Here is a 12,635-nt window from a genome sequence, read left to right on the forward strand (position 1 = left end):
GAAGAGAAACCCCTGAACGTGCTATCTGACAATGTGGGTGTGAAAAGCCCGTCATCAAAGTACTCAGCTGGCATGGGTCTATGTGGGAAAAGTGCATGAAACTCTTCTTTCAAAAGGGGTTCGTCTAACGCGTAGCCCGGCACCCAACTATTGGCAGTGGCTGGGGTGCCCTCCCTGGCGAGAAAGTATTCAACCCCCTCCTCCCCCCATCTCGAGTCCAGTATCTCTGTGACCTCGTTAAGGGGTTCGGCCCTAGGCGACCCCCCCCCTCTTGGGTGCCCCTTTGCGTGGGTCTGGTACTGTTTCTGACTCTTGAAACCTGTGCGGGGCCTTGTAGGGAGTGAGCACCGACCTATGAAAGACCGGGTGCACTCTGGAGCCTTCTGGAAGGGCCAGGCGAAATGCTACCGGATTGATCCTAGCCTCAACTTGGTATGGTCCTAGCTGCCTGTGTCCTAGCTTCTTCTTGGCTAACGACTTGGCTGGCATCGCTTGGGCCGCTAACCATACCCAGTCCCCCACCTGGATGTCCTCTCCCGCCCTTCTGTGCTTGTCCGCCTGCACCTTATAGGCCTGCTTGGCCAGCTCCAAATGTCTCCGCAGCTCCTCGTGCACCTCTTGCAACTCTGCTGCGAACTGGTCGGCCTCTTGAGGCACCCCCTCTCCTGGCGTTATAAGTCTCGGAAAGGTTCTGGGATGACGGCCATTGTTCGCGAAGAACGGCGTCACCCCGGTCGATGCGTGCTTCGTGTTGTTGTAGGCAAACTCAGCCATCGGCAGGTAGTCCACCCACGCTGCTGGTCGCTGATTGGCGTAACACCTCAGGTACTGCTGCATGATCGCGTTGACCCTCTCTGCTTGGCCGTTGGTCTGTGGGTGTCTCGCCGACGCTAGGTCGATCTTGACGTGCAGGATACCCAGAAGCTTCTGCCAGAAGTTGGAAACAAATTGGCGCCCCCTGTCGGACAGGACGGACTGCGGTAGTCCATGCACTCTGAACACGTGGTCGATGAAGAGTTTGGCGGTCTGTTCTGCCGTCGCCACCTTGGCACAAGGAATGAAGTGCGCCATCTTGGTGAACAAGTCCACAACCACCAGCACCGCCGTCTTGCCCCTGGAGCTGGGCAGGTCAGTAACAAAGTCCAGTGCTACCCTCTCCCACGGTTGCTGCGGCGTTTCCAGCGGTTCCAACAATCCCGCCGGCTTCTGGTGTACTGGTTTGGACCTCTGACAGGTGTCACACCTGGCGACGTAATCCGCCACCTCTCCCCGCATCTGGGGCCACCAAAAGTCCCTGGCCACTAATTCTATTGTCTTCTCCTTGCCGAAGTGGCCCGCACTGGGGGCGTCGTGCAATTGCTGCAGAACCTTTGCGCGAAGTTCGTCGTTAGGCACGTAGAGGGCACCCTTGCGAGTTAAGAGTCCGTCCCGCAACTGGAACTCATCGTCTCTTTGCGACCCGCTGCGGAGCTCCTCCATCTTGGACTGTGCAAATTGATCCGCCTGCAACGCGCGTCTCACCGCGTCCAGGTCGACTGTGATGGCAGCGCACGCCCACGCCTGTGGTGCGAAAATGTGCTTCGCTGCAATTGGTGTCGTCTCCTCCAGGTATTGCGGTTTCCTGGAGAGCGCGTCTGCTATAACATTGGAGTCTCCCGGGATGTATTCTATTTTGAAGTCGAAATCCGCAAAGAATTCTGCCCAGCGCATGTGTCTTTGGGTCTGCAGCCTTGCCGTTCGCCAATACTCTAAGTTCTTGTGATCCGTGCGGACCTGCACTGTGTGCTTGGCTCCTATGAGGAAGTGTCGCCACGCTTTGAAAGCTGCATGAATGGCCAACAGCTCCCTGTCCCATATGGTGTAGTTCCGCTCCGTCTTGCTGAGCTTCCGGGAGTAGAAGGCACCCGGCCTCCAATTGCCTTGCGGATCCTCCTGCAGAAGGACGGCTCCAACCGCTCTGTCTGACGCGTCGGTTTCCACCCGCATGGGCCTGCCGGGATTCACGTGCAGCAGCTGCTCCTCGGAGGCGAAGAGGCTTTTAAGCTTCCGAAAAGAGCGTTCTGCCTGTTCCGTCCAAGCGAACTTCTTCTTCTTGGAACTGAGGGTGTCCGTGATTGCTGCCGTCTCATTTGCAAAACCTTTGATGAATTTGCGATAAAAATTGGCAAATCCGATGAATCTCTGGACCTCCTTCCGATTGCGTGGGCTCTTCCAGTCCAACACCGCTTGGACCTTGACTCTGTCCATGGCCAGCCCCTCGTCGGACAGCTTGTAGCCAAGGAAATCCACCTCCGTCACATCAAACTGGCACTTCTCCAACTTGGCGTACAGCCTGTGCTCCTTCAACCTCTGTAGGACTTCCTTTACATCCTTCTCGTGAGCTTCCGGCGATTCCGAGAAAATCAGGATGTCGTCGAGAAAACATACACACTTCTTGTAGAGGAGTCCCGCCAGCACGTGATGCATAAATGATTGGAAAACGTGGCTGCCATTTTGGAGACCAAACGGCATAACTCTGTATTCATACGTGCCTAGAGGCGTGAACATGGCAGTCTTCCACTCATCGCCCTTCCGGATGCGGATGAGGTTGTACGCTCCACGCAAATCCAACTTGGTGAAGATCTTACCCTTCCTAACGGTCGCTAGGAGGTCGTCAATCTTGGGCATGGGAAAGGCCTTGGGCTTAGTCAGTCTGTTTATGAATCTATAGTCCACAATGAGTCTTTTTTGGGGCGTGTCTTTCTTCTTCACAAAGAAAACAGGACTGCCTCCCACTGCTTTGGATTCCCGGATGAACCCGCGCTTCAGATTATGCTCTATGAACTCTCTGAGCTCTTGCATCTCGTCCTCAGACATGGAATACAGCTTTGCAGTTGGCAGCTGCGCCCCTGGCACCAGGTCGATCGCACAGTCGTAAGGCCTGTGAGGCGGCAACTTGTCAGCTTCTTTCTCGCAGAAAACCTCCAAGAATCCCTCGTACTTGTGAGGCACTGCCTGCACCATGCCCAGGTGCAGTTGCTGCTCAGCTCCTTCCTCCTGATTGGTTTGGATGCAATGCTGAGCACAATACGATGAGCAGAAGGTGATCTGCCGCTGGTACCACGCTACAGCGGGACTATGCCTCTCCAGCCAACTCATGCCTAACACAATGGGCGTTCATAGTGTTCATAGTGAGTTCCAGCACCGTTTTTTCTAGAAAAACGGCGCTGCATAAAAGAATCAACAAATTAGAAAAGTGGGGATGAACAAAACGGAACACCTAATGTAGGGAACTGTTTCACTAAACAGTGGAGGAGTTGGAACAGGGGGTGAAACTTTTTGCCATAACCATTTTTAACGAAGATGATCCACAACAGAATTCTGTATGCTCCTTCCCGCTTTCGTGTCAAACTGCTTGCCAAGAGAAAAGGATGGAGGATCGTGCTGAGCACTGTTCAAGATGAAAACTGATTTCCCCCCTACAATGGGTGGCTTGTATTTTGGCAGGAACTTTTGTGTGCGCGCCCACAGCTTCTGCCAAGTTGTGTGCTGAAAAGAAAACCCACAAACATCCAGCACAGTGATGCTCTGTTCATTACATGACACTAATCTGCCGAGATATATTTTTCGTGGTTGCTAAAGTCAGATTGCTATTTGATAACACGTTTGTTACTGAGTGTAAAATGAAAAAGGCAGTCTTAAATGATTACTAGGGTTTTAAGATATCACAAATTTTAAGGGATGCCTATCTCTAGGGTGGCGCTGTGGGTAAAACCTCAGCGCCTAGGACTTGCCGATCGCATGGTCGGCGGTTCGAATCCCTGCGGCGGGGTGAGCTCCCGTCGTTCAGTCCCAGCTCCTGCCCACCTAGCAGTTCGAAAGCACCCTTAAATGCAAGTAGATAAATAGGTACTGCTTTATAGCGGGAAGGTAAACGGTGTTTCCGTGTGCTGCGCTGGTGTAGGCTTGCCAGAGCAGCTTCATCATGCTGGCCACGTGACCCGGAAGTGTCTCCGGACAGCGCTGGCCCCCGGACTCTTAAGCGAGATGGGTGCGCAACCCGAGAGTCGGTCATGACTGGCCCGTACAGGCAGGGGTACCTTTACCTTTACCTTTTTATCTCTGGAAGGGGAAATCTTCATTCTGTAATAATGCAGGCCAACAGACAGTTGTAAATTGAGCTGAAATCTAGGATGGTGTTTCATAAATTATTATAACCACAGGTAATAGCAAGGTTTTTGCCTGAGATTAGAAATGCATTCAGGATGAAAAGAACGGAAAATAAATTCATCCCTCTTATTTAAGCCTTGTATTCCCATTGATGAATTGGTTATATATTGTTAGCTACAATCCTTCAGAGAGCTCCGAGCCCTTTAAATACACATTGATTTCAGTGAGATTTAAGAGCGCAAAATTGTGGATTGGATCATGATCTCTGATATTGTTTTCATTGTTATCTTGCCCTGATGTCAGAACAGTAACATACAACATGGTGAGTGGCAAGATGTATCTCCGATCAAACAAGAAGATAAAAGAGAATAGTTTTTCTATTTAAAAAAGCGGCTCATGCATTCAATTTCCTTTATCTTCCTGGCACTGATAGAGTTTGACTCATCAAAGCTTTTCATTTGGGGATATGTTGAATTTAAAAAAAACCCTTGACCATTCACATTTGCTTCTGCAAAGCAAACTTCGAGTTTGCTCTCCTCAACATAAGCACAAACCCATTAACAGGTAGTGTTTAGTTGTGACTTTCTACATCCTGATGCCTTAGTATTGGTGAACAAAGCCAACTCTTTCATGAATAGATCATTTTTCTCTCTATGCCACCACATTTAAAAAAGGAAAATCTGAAGTAGCATTCTCTTGGTGGCAGCTATATTATATGCATCCATTCTTAGATTCAGGGCATGACTGGCAAGTCCCCAGGAGAATACGCATGTGAGACAACAAGATCAGTTCTGTACTTAACCTTGCATCCCAAATTAAGGATGCTGGAGAATTCAGGTAGAAAAGGAAGAGGAAATTACTTCAATTCACATGCTTGTCTGTGGTCAGGAATGGAAATCACTGAAATGAGTATGATGCGATCCATCTTTGGTAAGTTTGTGACCTGGTCCAGACTATTGGTTAAGAGGTTTATTTAAGGCAGGAATACTGTTCCTGAAAGATTTACACAGATCTTTTTATTCACACGTATTTTTCCCCCTATGTCAAAGTTAAGAAGGAGATATTCTGTAGTTCTTCATAGTCAGAATTTTTGAACTGAACTTCCAGGAGCTCTTTGTATTGAAATTGTATAGAAAGGAAATCCTAAAGGGGATTTCTGCACTGAAAATGAAATTGGCTTCATGATGCAAATATTTAAAAAGATGTAAAGGCAGTTCATTTTGTGTGTGTTGCTGAGCTCTGGAGCTATGCCAACATGAACACTGTGCCTGCTCACATGCACCAGAACGGTTAGCAGGCACTGAGAAGCATAAAATATCGCCATGCAATATAATTAATTATTATAATGCACTTGCCACAATCTTACTAAATCATTATTAATGACTGTCCTGGTGCCTTCATTATTCACCTTTAGGTGCCAGACAAAAACTTTCCTCTTCAACTAGGCCTTTGGCTGACTAACATCCTATATCGTTTTAAATTTGTTTGTGGGGATGGGTGAAGGGGCTTACTGGTTTGTTTTGCTTTTATTATGTATTTTTATCTTGTATATTTATGTTATGAACTGTCCTGAGATGTATGGATGAAGGGTGGTATACAAATTTAATAGATAATAATAAACAACATTAGGAAGCTTCTTAAAAGCCAAGTTGTTCATGGTAGAACTTCTTGGATGACGTGTGTAATGCAGCTTTCAAAAATTCTCTGCTTTTCTGTTCAGAAGCAATCAGTGATAAGCTTTATTCTCTTATCTACTATACTAGGTTTTTGGCCAGTGGAATTTCGGTGAAATAAATGAGAATTTGTCGGTATATGGAGAGAATCACAATACAGCTGCTCACCACCTGATTGATACAAGCAGAAGAGAACATATTGTTGTGAGTTGCCAGGGGCGGGTGGCGGAAGGGGTTAGGCTGTATGATCCCTTTTAATTTCTTTTGGAGGATCCGTTTGGAGGATCCCATTGAAAGATTTGAAGAGCTGGTTTAACAATCCAGAAGCAAATCAATAAGGCTTTTCCAGCTAGGTATTTTTTATCAGTGCAGAGTGGTAATTGTCAGCTTGTAGTGCTAGCCTTTAAAGCAAAAGCGTGGTAATTGCATATTAAAAGCATAATCAATCTGTTTGAATGAAGTTTAAGTGAGGAAAGGAGGATAATCGTGTTTTCTCATTGACCCATAACCAGTAGTACTGTGAAAATAGCATTCATTGATACACAGAATGCCAGACACTAAGGTAAAATAGGTACTGTATACCTCATGCAGTTTGGTGCATGTTGTGTATGATACATTATATCAGTGTTCAGGGTACAGCTGTGTGTCTGTCTTCCTGCCCCAGAGCAAGGCTCCATTACCCTATCTCCTGCACCATTAAGGCCATATTCTACTACATGCCTTCATAGCTGTCACGTGTCCCTTATTTGGCGGGATAGTCCCTTATCCCAGCGCCATGTCCTGCTGCTGTCCCTTATTGATGATGTCCCTTAAATTTCCTAGGTTTCAAAGGAAGCAGCTCCTCTCCCTCCCTCCTTGCTGGCCAGGGAGGAGGGAGGCTCCAACTGTGTTGTTTGGCTGCATTGCTCACCCAATAAGGAGTCTAAGAACGACTCGGGTGTAGAGCTTCCATGCCTTGCGCTGATCAAATCAGCTGCGTTGCCTGGGGACTCGCCTTTGCTCAGCGCTTCCCAGCAGAGAGGTGATGGTGGTTTTCCTTGAGGCTTGAGGCTTCATTTGGCTGCTGGCTGGGCTTTCTGCCTTTGGCTCGGAGGGGCTCAGAAGGTGAACATATATGTGCTTGGAAAATCCCTTATTTTGGCTGCTGATCCCTTATTTTCGAGGCTGCTGTTCCCTTATTTTCAAATCTGTAAGTTGACAGCTATGCATGCCTTGGAAGTGGAACTATGTTCCTCAAAGGTCCAACTAGGCTGCAATACCAGCTGCCCTATCTGACTTGGAACTCAGTCAGCTGTCAGTCCTTAGGACCAATCCAGCCTCATCCTTTTAAACAACTTGTCTTGCTAGGACAAGATCCTGCACTGCCCTCTCTGCTTCTGCTATAACTGTCCCCCTTGATAATTTGAAATTCAGTGAAAGCAATAACAAATTGAATAGTTAAAACCATACAGCACCTTGTCTTCACACACGCTGCTGCCTCTAGCACTCCTGCCTGATGACCACCAATATTTCCATCTCAGAATACATAGCACTGGTTCAAAATGGATGCTTACATAAAACAATGTGCACATTAAGGGGAGAAAGGTAGCTGAAAAACAGTAGCTCAGGGAGGAGCAGCTACAAAGGACTACGATGGTGGAAATAGCCAAGGAAAGTGGGCATCTCTGAGTCAAAGTTTGGGAGAGCCCCTTCCAACTTTAGGGTTCAGGCCAGACAGCCAGTTGACCAGCCTAACGATTAAAGCATGAAGCCCAATGTGATGTCTTCAAGAATTTGCTTGACTACAATTCCCATCAATCCTGGAAAATTGGCCATGCTGAGAGGGAGTTGTAGCCTACAATACTAGATGGGCACCATGTTGGAAACCCCTGCTTTAGCCTTACTCATATGTGTGGTGTGACTTAAAGTGAAAGACTAGGACCAGGGAGGGTAAGTTCTCTACCTAGCTGTGAATTTCACTTAAGAATTGGTTAACTGACCAATTCTTAGGCTAGCATACATCACAGGATTGTTTTGAGAATTAAGGGGATTGTCTGTACACAGTTGTGAGCTCCTTGGAAGAAGAGAAGAATACAACTGTAAGAAATTTATTTAGATTATTATACCTCCCTGGGCTAATTTGAAGGAGGATAAAAGTTGAAAATATTCAACTCATGAATAATGTTATAAGCTGGGCCTCTTGAATAATGTTATGTATGAATCAAACGATGTTAAATATGTTCCCCGAAGGTGGAGGACTACGTTTTAGCTATGGGATATAATGAAAATTACAAATTAACAGTAGATGAGAAAGCAAGTGTTTGGAAAAAAAATGCATAAAGGATAGAGTGCAAATACTAGCCTCCACCGGAATTACAGATGCTTTGAACAAACAACTTGTCACGTTAGAAGATCAAAAATATATCAAGCCACTAGAAAAGCAATTTCACAGCGTAATGAACAACAAATGCATTGAGGGTGAAGATGTTTAATTAAATGGCAAAACTCTCCAGTTCATCCCTACTAATCTTGCCCAAAGCCTGAGTAATCAACCTTTATGTAAAACATGAAGAAGTGCAGGCCAGCTCCCCCTGAACTCAAGAGAGACACTCCATTGACTACATTGTCCTTTGGTTTACATCCCAAGTGGCATTTGGTAGAGGTCTTGAAACTGCTTTTGTCTCACTGTTCCTGCATTATTCACAAACCACAAAGCTATTTACTCATACATATTTTAATTTGCCTAACCAAGTGGAACTGAACTGTGAAGTTAGATTATTCAAAGCTGAGAGTGCGTCATAATGCTTACTGTGTACGGATGATACCCTAATAGCACCCTGCAATTTGCTTTGTTATACATGTGCTTATTTAGACATATCGAATGAAAAAAACTCACACACAACCCACATCATATTCACCACTTCCTGTTAATATCAGTCTTAACTTTCATCCATTGAAATTAATGGGACTTATCTTTGGGTAGATTGAGGCCAACAAGGGAGATTATAGTTCTGGATAGATCCAGTTTACAGTGGTACCTCGGGTTATGAACTTAATTTGTTCCGGAAGTCTGTTCTTAACCCGAAGCATTCTTAACCCGAGGCACACATTCCCTACATAGGCCTCCCACGGCCCCGGAAGCGGATTGCGTTCATATGCCAGAGCAAAGTTCGCAACCTGGGACACCTACTTCCGGGTTTGTGGCGTTTGTAACCCGAAGCATTCGTAAGCAGGACTGTTCATAACCCGAGGTATGTTAGAATTCCTGCTCCATGATTGCAGTCATGGGATTTTTGTCTATCACATGACGTTGTATGTTTTGACTCCACAAAGTGGGAAGTGACGGAGACAGGATGTTTGTGTTACTGTGTTCCGTGAACTATTGTCCTTTGTTCTTTTTCTCTTTGCTGTCTGCTGTTCTCTTGCTGTAGAGAGAGAGGGAGCCATGTTGCAGTGCTCCGTGTGTGTTTATATGTAAATAAAGTAGATTAGCCAAAATGCTGAGTTGCTGAGGTCTGTCACACGAACTGCACAGACTCTGCGGATCCCTAAGTGTGTCGATGTCTGTTGGCATCGGTCACTATAATGTTCGGGCTGAAGAAAGCTTTTGAAGCTCCCGAACGAACGACCAGGAGGGAGAGAACATGCCAGTCGGGCATTTGTCTCTGCGAGGGTCCTACTCGAGTGTAGGATGAGCTCCTGACAAGGTACCACTGTACTATCTGGTATTTGGTATTTATCCAGAGAAGGCTGGTCCATTAAAATGAATGAAACACTGCTCCATCAACCAATCCCCACAACTACCCCAAGGAATGTCATTGCTTGTTAGCTTTCTCTTCCTTGGATTCATTATGAAACAGAGCTCTTGAGGATATATATATTTGTTCTCTGAAAGTGTATTCACAGTTCACTTTCATTCTCCAACCCCTCCCACTAGGGCATGCTATTTTAGTGGGGTGAAACTTATTCTTTTGCACATTTCTTCATTGAGGGGCCATAAAAGTACATTTTTTGGGTGCAAGGAATTCAAATCTACTATTCTTTTTTTTGGGATGGGACAACATTTACCGTATTTTTCGCTCTATAACACGCACCTGACCATAACACGCACATCGTTTTTAGAGGAGGAAAACAAAGGGAAAAACATTCTGAATGAAACAGTGGATGTATCATTTTTGGGCTTCATGCTGTGGCCACAGACATGTGATCTGATGGTGAATTTGGGGTGACCCAATGCAAAAATCCTGGGAATTCCTGTGGATCCATGCTTTGTAACCACGTTTTTGCACCATTGCAGCCCCAGGCAACAGTGGGTGAGTGATTTTTCTGGTGCAGGCTGTAGCTATGGACATGCTATGTGATCTGATGGTGAATTTGGGGTGACCCAATGCAAAGATCCTGAGAATTCCTGTGGATCCATGCTTTGTAACCACGTTTTTGCACCATTGCAGCCCCAGGCAACAGTGGGTGTGTGATTTTTGGGGGGCAGGCTGTAGCCATGGACATGCTATGTGATCTGATGGTGAATTTGGGGTGACCCAATGCAAAGATCCTGAGGATCCATATGGATCCATGCTTTTTAACGTTTTTGCATCATTGCAGCCCCAGGCAACAGTGGGTGCGTGATTTTTGGGGGGCAGGCTGTAGCCATGGACATGCTATGTGATCTGATGGTGAATTTGGGGTGACCCAATGCAAAGATCCTGAGGATCCATATGGATCCATGCTTTTTAACCACATTTTTGCATCATTGCAGCCCCAGGCAACAGTGGGTGCGTGATTTTTGGGGGGCAGGCTGTAGCCATGGACATGCTATGTGATCTGATGGTGAATTTGGGGTGACCCAATGCAAAGATCCTGAGGATCCATATGGATCCATGCTTTTTAACCACGTTTTTGCATCATTGCAGCCCCAGGCAACAGTGGGTGCGTGATTTTTTTGGTGCAGGCTGTAGCCATGGACATGCTATGTGATCTGATGGTGAATTTGGGGTGACCCAATGCAAAGATCCTGAGAATTCCTGTGGATCCATGCTTTGTAACCACATTTTAAGTGGGGAGTGAAGGAAAAACAAAGAAGGGACATGAGAGGGCTGTGCAGAGAAGCCGCTGGCTAAGAATGCAGGAGAGGGATTTAACGGAGGGAGGAAAGAAAGGCAAAAGTTTCCCCCCACCCAAGCCTGCCATATCTCTCTCTCTCTCTCTCTCTCCCTCCCCCTCTCTCTCTTTCTCTCTCTCTCTCTCCCTCCCCCTCTCTCCCTCTCCCCCAGCAGTACCGGAGCACAGAGACGAGCACAGAGACGACACTTTTCCCTCTGTTTGCCTGGAGGGGAGGGGCTTTCCCTGCTCTTTGTTCCGTTTCAGCAAACACAGCAAGGAAACAGAGGAGGTGGGCAGTAAGACCCTGAGGCAGAATGGAGGAAAGCAGCCGCTTCCTCTTTACAAGTGTCCCTTCTAGGAGACCAGCGATTTGATTTTTGTCTGCTTTTTCGGCTCCAGGGACCACACATTCGCTCTATAACACGCACAGACACTTCCCCTTCCTTTTTAGGAGAAAAAATCTGCGTGTTATAGAGCGAAAAATACGGTAGCTTGGCAGGTCTACATTTGATGAAGAAGCACATAAACTGCTTTTGGAAAACCAAAGAATTTTAATGTCACCTTCTGAAAATATCAGGTAGTGCTAAATAAATAGAAAAATAATGTAACTGCAAATAGCTGGCAATCGTTTTTATGCACTTTTACAAACATTTTACTTACCAAGCAAAACTAAATTATGTTAATTTAACCAAAATATATTTTGTATTCCCAAGTCATGTTACAACTTTTTAGCACCCCTCATTTGGGGAATTTGAAAACTGAAAAATGCAACACACCCTACCCACCTTGATCTCTTTAGCAAAAACACCACAAACAGCCTGAAAATTGGGTAAGTGAGGAGAAACAACAGAAACCTTTCTCCCTGCAAATAAATACACCAATTGTTCCCCACCCTCATAACTGCTTCTTGATCTCAAGCTCAAATGACACAGTATGTGGGAAATCTGTGACTAGAACACTCAACAAAAATAATAATCCTGAAATACAGTTTTGTGGGCTGCAATTGATCTGGTGCCAGGGTTCAGTGGGCCCTTGGCTTAGTGCTACCAATTGCAGAACCACAGAATTGTAAAGTTGGAAGGAACCACATCCCTGAGACGAAGAGTCTTGTGTTCTACCGTCTCAAGCTATCCCGGCTGTCAGCCAAACACTGGGTGATCCCTGCTACCACTCTGGCATTGCTATTGGTCTGGTCACCTGCCACCACTTTGGCATGCTGGTGGGACCCCACTCCTGCTGGATAGGCAAACCTGGTTGGTTATAACGTTAAAAATGCATTATAAAAATGTGAAACCAGAGGGCAGTGCAGAGCAACAATCTCTTGACAATGGGAAATTGCATTGAGAGCTATATAACCTTTTTAAAATAGTCTTTAATAGCGTTTTTACAGATCAGTGTAGATCCGGCCCTGTTGTCTTCACTATAGTGGAATGGGAATTGAGTGGCTGCTTGGCTGCAATTGGTGGCAGGCAATCTCCATGTTTTATGTCTCACAATATAATGTCATGCATCTGACAATAATAATAATAATAATAATAATAATAATAATAATAATAATAATCATAATTTATATGCCACCTAGGCTGAACTGTCAGTCTGCATTTCTTACTATAGAAAGTATTGATCTGATGTGTAGAGATCTTTCCTATTCTACTTAATTCAAGAGGCTTCTGGAAGCTTCTCTGTATGAAAGAAGCAAGCAGAAGGCTTCATGATGTTTGGGTTATTCCTTCA

This window comes from Podarcis melisellensis, assembly GCF_964234715.1.
Source record: "Podarcis melisellensis genome assembly, chromosome: 3".
In the NCBI taxonomy this organism is placed as follows: Eukaryota; Metazoa; Chordata; class Lepidosauria; order Squamata; family Lacertidae; genus Podarcis; species Podarcis melisellensis.